At 42.2% G+C, this 9039-nt stretch overlaps 1 pseudogene; it reads left to right on the top strand.

The window, feature by feature from the left end:
- The first annotated feature begins 3284 nt into the window (after positions 1 to 3284).
- LOC115319587 lies at positions 3285 to 5434 on the top strand (annotated as a pseudogene).
- Positions 5435 to 9039: the final 3605 nt, after the last annotated feature.

Raw genomic sequence — 9039 nt, 5'->3', positions numbered from 1 at the left:
ATGCCTTACTTTCATATAATGAACGCTCCAGCGAACTCATTGTGCAAAGTACGCAATAGTGATTCGCGAGCGTACCTAAATATAGGTTACTGATCTGAAATGAAGTTCCTCTTTGTTCCGACGTGTTGAATATAGACGTTCCTGAACTACCATGTCAAAAGTGCCAGCATCAAGAAGCAATTGGAGAGCCCTTCACTTGTATCTGGATGCATGAGAATGCCGGAAACACTTTTCTACCTAAACTTAAGGTCTGCGATGTGACAATGGAAATGCAATGAGAATCTGAACCGTCATTTTCAGTGTAGCATTGAGGATTTGATATTCCTGGCAGCCGCGAGATTCACCGTACCCTCTCCAAAATTCATGGTGTTTCGTCTATCAGTGTTCTGCGTGAAAGTAGACGCATGGACAGTTTTTATATTGGGATATGAATAACTCACAATTTTTATGTAGAGACAGTTTTTATGTAGAGACTAATATTTACATATTAATATATAAATTATGATTTATAAATTTTATTGGCAGAATGCTTGCACCATAATGTTCACGTAATCGCAATTTGACTTGAAACAAAGGCTAGATTACACTTCTCAAAAACAATTCATCCAAATGGTTTGTGTGATATCTATAACTAACAAAAAAGAACTATTTCAGATCATATATTTGGGTAGTAGTTACGACTAAGTGAAACAAAATAAAGTATAAAGAGTACAGGAAGCAATAATCCTTAAGATTGCCCTAAAAAATATGTATATGTTTTCAAGTGTGATGCCACGTAGGAATGCTAATCTTGGAGGTATTACAATAAAGTCTTCATGACGGAAAAAAAATTGTGACATTTTGTTAAATGCAGGATATACCGTGAACTCCAACAGAAAGCTTCCAAATCATCCCAGCCATCAATCAAGTCCCAACCCAAACTAAGTCGTCTAATAATCCTTCGCCGTCAGTTTAACGACTCGACATTCGCCCAGCTCGCTTCCATTCGACCCAATCTACAACTCCATTCTGTCGACTTCGGCGGCGCTTACAAACCCAAGTCTGGGCCTTCATCGGAAATCTCGGCCAACCGGTAAAGGCTTCTTGAAACGCCACATCTTCACGTTTTGTCCTTTCTTTGTTTCCTATAAATTTTTGTTTCGATCTGCGTATACCGCTGACGTGTTTTCCCAGCAACGACAACCGATCAGGGAAGACCTTCGTTGCCCGGAGTCCGGAGATCCTCCCCGACGCAGTCGAGATAGGCCTCCGACGCTTTTCGATTTTAGAGCAGAGGGACCCCCGGGTCATCAACCATAGAGACGACGTCTCCTCTCTCCGCCCTGTAGGTCAAGATGGATGGAGGCCGGAGCAGTCCGGGAGCGCACACGGGGACGGCGGCGAACGAAAAAGGAAGGCGGTTCAACAAAGCAAGCCGCGTCGCTTGATTAATGCTCCCGTAGGTAACAGGAGTTCTTTCTTCCGGGACCATGCCACCGACTTGCCCCTTCTTCCGATGCTATTTCAACTCAGGGCAGCTGTTTGGTCGAGCTGTCGCCGTGTTTCCACCAGTTTCCAGCAATTTTATGTAATTTTAGTTTTATTGCTGGACTCTACAGTTTGAAATAAATTTGAGATAGTGTATCGCTGTTTTCTTTTTTTATCTTTTTACAGTTCCCATGTGACGCCAGTAAGGTGAGGTGCAGACGTGATAGATTTATTGCATCATTTGCGCTGTTTAGTTTTGATCAATTTATTTGATAGGTCAATCTAAATCACGATGGTTCACAAAACAACGGGATACCCCATAAGCTATTTTCAAAGACGGATGATCAATAATAACACTCGCACGAAAAGAGAAGCTGAAGAACGGAGCCAGTGAAAATTATGTTCATTTATGGTTATTGTCGTAACCGCAGCAGTGTAGGGCTTTACACAAAGTATAATAAGGATGCCACCACACATCTCCAGGAAAGTAAATGTGTCATATAATCATCGGTGGAACCGAACGTTTGTGTGATTTTACCAGAAAGTGTACTTAGCTAAAAATTATCGCGGTGGTACACTGGCTAAATCGAAATTTGTACGATAGTTTGGCAACCCATGTCTGCTTTCTTAAAGATAGCGAAAGTTATGGGCCGACGAGTATTTAATTATCTTTCTTCCTCTCTTCTTTCCCTTGCTTCGGTTGATTTCTTTCGGGGTCATAACGGAAGTGTTGCGTTCGAAAAACTATTATGCCGCTAAAGATCTCAAACAATTATAAAAAAGGGTTGCATTCAAAACGCTGTGAGATGTTTTATTGCAATGTTTCATTGTTCGTGGGAAAAATTTACTATTTATATGTTTTTTTTTAATTATGCGGCTATACTGTATTTTCGACTAAACGAATAAATATAGAAACAAGCGCGCAAATATTTGTTGCCAAGCAAAGTTGCAGACAAAACAATCGTTTCTTCCATCTATTTCAGAGTTTTCCTGAGTGGTCCCATCTGTTTTGACCGCCGTTTTCACATTTATTCACTCACGCACCAACTCGCACCATTATATTTACTTTTTTTTAAATTTCAATTCGCGATTTCGTAAAACTAACTTCAGGTTTATTACTCTACCGCCCTGCAATAGAGTTTGCTCCGCACCCAAAAGAAGTTATTGCAAAATTACACGACGCATATTTGAACGCTAATTCCCAGCCCGTATGTAGGGCTAAGGGTTCGAAACAGACGCCATATTTTCTGATCCAACCTTTATCTTACTCATAACTTGTAAGCGATTTCCTGAATATTTCAATCAGAAAACGGTGCCCAGTCTTGAAAAGTGGAGCCATTCAGCTCCGTGTGTTCGAGGGCTCTGTCGGCCAGTGTTGTACGGAACGGCGTTCCAAGGAACGGCGTTCCTGGAACGCGTTCCTTTTAGGAGGAACGAAGGAACGCCGCCGTTACATTTTGCATCGCTGGAACTGGAACGGGAACGCGTTACATTTTTACTGGAACGGAAAGAGTAACGGCGTTCCTTTTTTCGTCCAGCGGGGTGATCTTTATTTTATTTCTAACAGGAAAAGTATACGAAAGTACAAAAACAATAGCTTTACGAAGTGCAGGATCTCTTTAACTCTTTCAGGCACGGTGGTTATCCCCAGTGACCACCTTTTCAACATTTTTTCCCCTTGCAGCACGGTGGTCTAGCTCAATAACCACCAACGGCGCTCTTGTTCGAGCTTCCTCCTCATAACTCTAGGTGGCGCTAGCTTCCCCCGCGCTGTCTTCCATTCAGAAATAAAACTTCCGTTTCGTGCAACACGTGCCATGGCGCCTCCGACCTTTCATCCGAAAGCTTTCTACAAGCATAGCGGTAAGAATTTGCTCTACCTCTTCCTTTTTTCTGGGTGAGACAGTGAATAAGTGTAACGTGCACGTGGTTCGAAGAAGTAACTGCTTCGTCTTATAAAAACGCGATGCTGCCCGTTTCAATGTGGTGGTTACCACCAGTAACCACCATGCATCAATGGAGGTGGCATTCGCATTTTGATGTGTGATAAGGGGATCCTGTTCAAGGAACGTGAACGTCCGTTTCAGATGGTTGCGAAGAAATCCCCACAGACACTGACAGCCTTATTGGCGGGGAGAACACGAGTGACAGCGACAGCGATTGGGAGCTACCTCGCCCGACTAATGGAAGCGCTCGGGACACCTCCCCCACATCGCCAAGGAATTGCCACGTGATTAGTGATTCCACCGACTCGGAAACAGACGATGATACTCCCGTTGCCCCAGCAAAGGTTCCTTTGTGGAGTCCGAGCTATAGGGTGCACCCACCACTAGAATTCCTGGCTGACACTCGGCTTCAAAGCCATATCCTCGATTTAGAAGAAAAAGATCCATTTTCTATTTTCAGTCTTTTATGGACCCCTTCCTTGACGAAAGAAGTGGTTTTTCAGACGAACCTGTATGCCCAGCAGGCTGGAAAACCATACACTCCTACGACAGAGCAAGAGATGCGATCTTTCTTGGGTCTGAACCTCCTGATGGGTATAAAACGGAGTCCAAGCTACCGGGATTATTGGTCCAGCGCGCCGGACCTGCATGACCCATTCATATCGAAGATCATGACAGTGAACAGATTTGGTTGGCTGCTGTCTCATCTGCATCTAAATGACAATGTGCTACAGCCACCAAGAGCCCACTCTGATTTCGACCGGCTTTATAAAGTGAGGCCACTTTTATCGGAACTTTCACGAAGCTTTGCAAAAAATTACCTATCAAAGGAGTACCTCGCAATTGACGAGTCAATGTTGAAGTTCAAAGGCAGGAGTTCCCTAAAGCAGTACATGCCGAAAAAGCCCGTGAAACGTGGATACAAGGTATGGATGTTGTGCGCCAGCACCGGCTACAACCTGAAGTTTGAAATCTACTCTGGAAGGTCCGAAAGCGGAGTGCAAAAAGAGTAGGCTGCACAGGTTGTCAAGAAATTGTGTCAAGACATATCTGGGAGGCATCACCGTGTGTTCTTTGATAATTATTTTACGAGCTATGGTCTCCTGAAGGACTTGAGGGAACAGGGAATATATGCGTGCGGAACAGTGAACCACAACCGGAAGCATCTGCCCAAGTTGCAAGCCGACAAAGAAATGGAAAGAGGGAACACTGATTGGTCAGTCAGTGATGAGAGTGTTTGTTGCATGAAGTGGAAGGACAAGAGAGCTGTCCACCTTTTGTCGAACTTCCACGACCCCACGCAGGGGGCTGAAGTCGACCGGAAAAACAAGGATGGGACCGTCACCAAGGTACCATGCCCTGCTGCTCTCCATGACTATAACAAAAACATGAACTTTGTAGACAAGTTTGACCAAATGAAAGGGCAGTACGAAATCGACCGGAAATAAAAAAAAATGGTGGCACAGGATATTTTTTCACTTCCTGGACTGCTGCGTGGTGAACGCATACATAATCTTCAGGGAGATTGAAGAAGCTGAGCGGATGACAATGAAGGATTTTCGCCGCAGTGTGATCTCATCATTGACTGCTGAAGCACAAGTAGCCTCCAAAGCCAAGAGGAGGTCCTCTACCGATGCAGCTGTGCAACTGAAAAAGTCAAAGCCCCGCGTTGACACGAACGTCCGCCTGACTGAGAGCAAGCACCAACCAAAAAGATGTACACCCCGCAGGTGTGCAAGGTGCAGCACCAAAACGAAGCCGTCCAGAACAACGTGGATGTGCGAAATGTGTGATGTTCCACTCTGCCTGAGGAAAGAAAAAAACTGTTTTTCTGACTTCCATAAAAAATAAGTGCCACCCCATTCAGCATGGTGGTCACCAGGAATGACCACCTCATATGCGGTCACTGCGCGGTAATACATTTTTTTAGTTTGTGAAAATAGTGTTCTTAGCACCGTACTTGACTATTTATACAATAAAATCAGGTTTCTATTTTCAACAAAACTTCTGTGCCTGAAAGAGTTAACGTTTTGGCTACTAATCTTATAGATTATTTTGTGTGGTCCTCGCTTGCTAACAGTTTCGGGTGCAGGAGAGCTGCGGGCATTGATACTTTTTTAAGTGCCCGAAACTGTGGTACAAAAAGCAAAACTTTTAGTCGTATAGTAAAAGACAAAGGAAGAGGGTTGTTTCAAACTCAGCTGCTTTTTTTGGTTCCACGAATCCTCATACACCCAGAAATATTTTTCCAACTACAGCCATTTTTGAACTTCAATAACGAGACCTCCAATTACAACAAGATCGCAGGTTGCCAGATATCGGACTCACCCTTGTATTCCGACCATTATTCACTTAAAAGATACACAAAAAAAAAAAACCTGTATTCCTACAATTGTCCCCCACCTTCAAACTGAACAACAAATCCAACTTTCACAACGAAGTATTTCTAGCTTTCAAGACAGACTTTCCAAAAGCCCCCATCCTCTCCTTCACTTGCTCGTCTTACGGACAGCAACATCGAGAAGCAACTGTTGTTAAGTTCTAACACAGGACTCTGTTGAATTGAAACGTGTGAGGTAGTTGTAAAACGCTCGTGCAATCTTGGATAAAAGTACATTCGGCTCGTCTCAAATTATCCGCTACAAACATGGAGATGGTTAATAGCTGATATTTTTAACATGAACATATCAACAGATGAAACCCTGCTTCCGCGTGTTTTCTTCTCCTGTTGCCCTTCCATCACGACATACAAAATCGTAAGCTGACTATTAATGGGATAGATAAAAAAAAACTTTGTTTGATTTAAGTAAATATGGTAATTAGCAAAAAAATACAAATGTAACGTATATGTAACGATACGTTCCATTTCTTAAACTGTAACGGGAACGAGTTCCTTTTTCACATATGGAACTTGTAACGGGAACGCGTTCCAAAAATCAGAAGGAACGAGGAACGACCTTTCGTTACCTTTTTTTGAGGAACGTGTACAACACTGCTGTCGGCCACCATTTTCCCCATTAATTTTTCTTAAAATCACTTACGACGTTTGAGAGAAGGTAACGATTAGTTATGAAACTTTGGCATCTGGTTCGGGCCACTAGCTGTACATTTGGGCGGAGAATGAGCGTTCGGCAACGCGTAGCTTATTTTTGTAATGATACAAATCCCTCTAAAAAAAAAAATTGCATCACCCTTAATATCTAAAAGCCTGTTCTGATACAAAGTTCCGCTTTAAACACACAAGAATATTACATATTTTAAACACAGGTCAACACCACCTACATTATGAATACCTAAGCTGTAAAACACAAATTTTGCCTGTGTATCCCAAATGGCGTTTGAATATTTTAACATCGGCTTGATATTACGTCTCGCCCTCGCGACTGTCATAACTCTGGAACAGCTAGGAATTGACCATAAATAGAAATTATTTCGATAATATCAATATCGGAGATGGAATAAAAATGCCTGTATTCTAGAGTTATGGCCCCACCTCCGTCGTGCGCCCGGTCATGTTTCTTTGAAAACGACGTACTTAGTCGCTTTTCAAGGCTGTTTTACTAATTTATGTGACCGACGTTTATCTGCCTATATTAACCCTGATCTGTAGAGAAGTACCAACATGGTGAACATTTAGACACAACCTTTTTACTAACGGATGTTCAAAACTCAGGCGCCAAAAGTCACTGTAATACGTCGTTTAATCAGAACCAAAAATAACCTTATTATCAAGTGACTCCACAAAGTACAAACGAAGGTGAATATTGATATTTTATTTGTCACTGTTCAGTATAAAAATATATATAACGCGCGTTTCTTTCTTTTCGTTTTTCTTTTTTTCTTTTTGAGAAATGCTGACGGGAAATTAGCTGCTCTTGAAGACATGAAAAGATGATTTTCGTAGCTCCCGAAGTTTATAATCTCAATGCTTGTTTAATCTTCACAGGGGGCAGATGAAGTGTATAATAAAACGCATCAAACAGCGTACTGTGTTGCGCTAAAAAAGAAAAAAATACACGACCGCTTTGGAGGAGTCGTCTCGGCATCTGCGGCTCCCTCAAAAGCAGCAAATGAACGCAGATAGCCATCAATGGCAACTCTCCGTGAGACGAGCCGCGTTCTGAATGGGACTGAAATGAAGAGCACCTTGGAGGTATTCGTCTTCTGGACGACCTCTGCGAAGACGAGGACCAAGAGAGCCGTCTTGCGCGGAAATAATACTAAATAGATACACACGCTAGCCCCAGAGTCGGCTTCAAAGACACGTGTACTGAGGAAAATGGTGGGTTAGGGGATGCCGTGGGCAGCGAACGGAAACATGTTGGTCCATCTGCCGCAAGGTACACGCGTTTGCAGCATAAGGATCAGGTCGTATGCAAAATGTGGAATAATGCTTTTGTTTTACTTTCTTTTGCTTCATGAAAAGACAGCATATCACGCGGCCCGCAAAAGCATGTGGGTGCTTATTTGAGGGACCTGCGACTGTAAGAGATCATTTGTCGCAGTGTTAAAATAATACTGAACATAAAATGATTGTACTGTTTTTTAGTACTTTGTGTATATTTTCGGTAGAGCGAACCGTTCAATTTGCCATAAAATCCCGTTCTTCTCTAGAGCTGCCCAGAAGTACTATTGCAGTAATGTTTTACAAATACTACACAAAAATATAAAAACTTTCAAATGATAAAATTCATGATGAACGCATTTTTAGCTCAACTCTTAGCTCTTACCGGTTTGTACTATACGCTATATTTCTGCTTGTGTTAAGCAGAATACTACCCAATTTAATGTTTTGCGATTAAAGCAAGAACCGCAAATCCGTTAAACCGCACCGAAGCACTGATTCCCATAACGCTTGGGAAAACCTCATTCTCAAAGACAAATTCGTCATACTTCTCAAGCGATCTAAAACTGCGGATAGAGTTAGTAGGCGTTTCGCCAAATTGTCTTTTTGAATGCTCTAAGAGAGATGTTGATAAAAAAAAAGACCCAGGTATTTGATTGATAACACGTACACTAGTGGAGTACATGTACAATTTTGGCAATTTAGAACCAAATGAGTGGTAAGTCTTAATGTTTTGTGATGGTTGTGGAAGCACATTATTTTGCTTTTGTTTATGTCAACCAATATGTTATTGCTGTCAAATTATTCTACTAAACTGTATATACAAGATCCCACAAAAAAAATTACAGTTTTTTTCTTTTTTTTTTTTAACCGCAAAAAGGAACGAGGCTTTGCCGAACGCTCATTCTCCGCCCAAAGGTAGCAATAGAGGTCACAACCAGATGCCAATGTTTCAGCCCGATCCGATATCTTATTCAAAAGTTATAAGTGATTTACTGAAAATTTAATGGGAACATGGCGGCCGACGGAGTTTTCGAATAGATGGGGCTCTATGGCTTCAGAAACCCAAGACGGGCAAAAATGGGCTCCATTTTTCCTTTGAAATGTTCAGAAAATCACTTATACCTTTAGGGTGAAGTATCGGATTGGGCTGGAATCTTTGACATCTGGTTGTGGCCTCTAGCGCTACCTTGGAACGGAGAATGAGCGTTCGGCCATGCCTAATTTATATGTGCAATAAACAAACTAAGTTTTTTTGCTTGTTTTTTTGTGACACCCTGT

This window comes from Ixodes scapularis, unplaced genomic scaffold (assembly GCF_016920785.2).
Source record: "Ixodes scapularis isolate PalLabHiFi unplaced genomic scaffold, ASM1692078v2 PGA_scaffold0__279_contigs__length_252992795, whole genome shotgun sequence".
In the NCBI taxonomy this organism is placed as follows: domain Eukaryota; kingdom Metazoa; phylum Arthropoda; class Arachnida; order Ixodida; family Ixodidae; genus Ixodes; species Ixodes scapularis.
The sequence above is the reverse complement of the archived record's forward strand: the minus strand, read 5'-3'. Positions and strand labels throughout refer to the sequence as shown.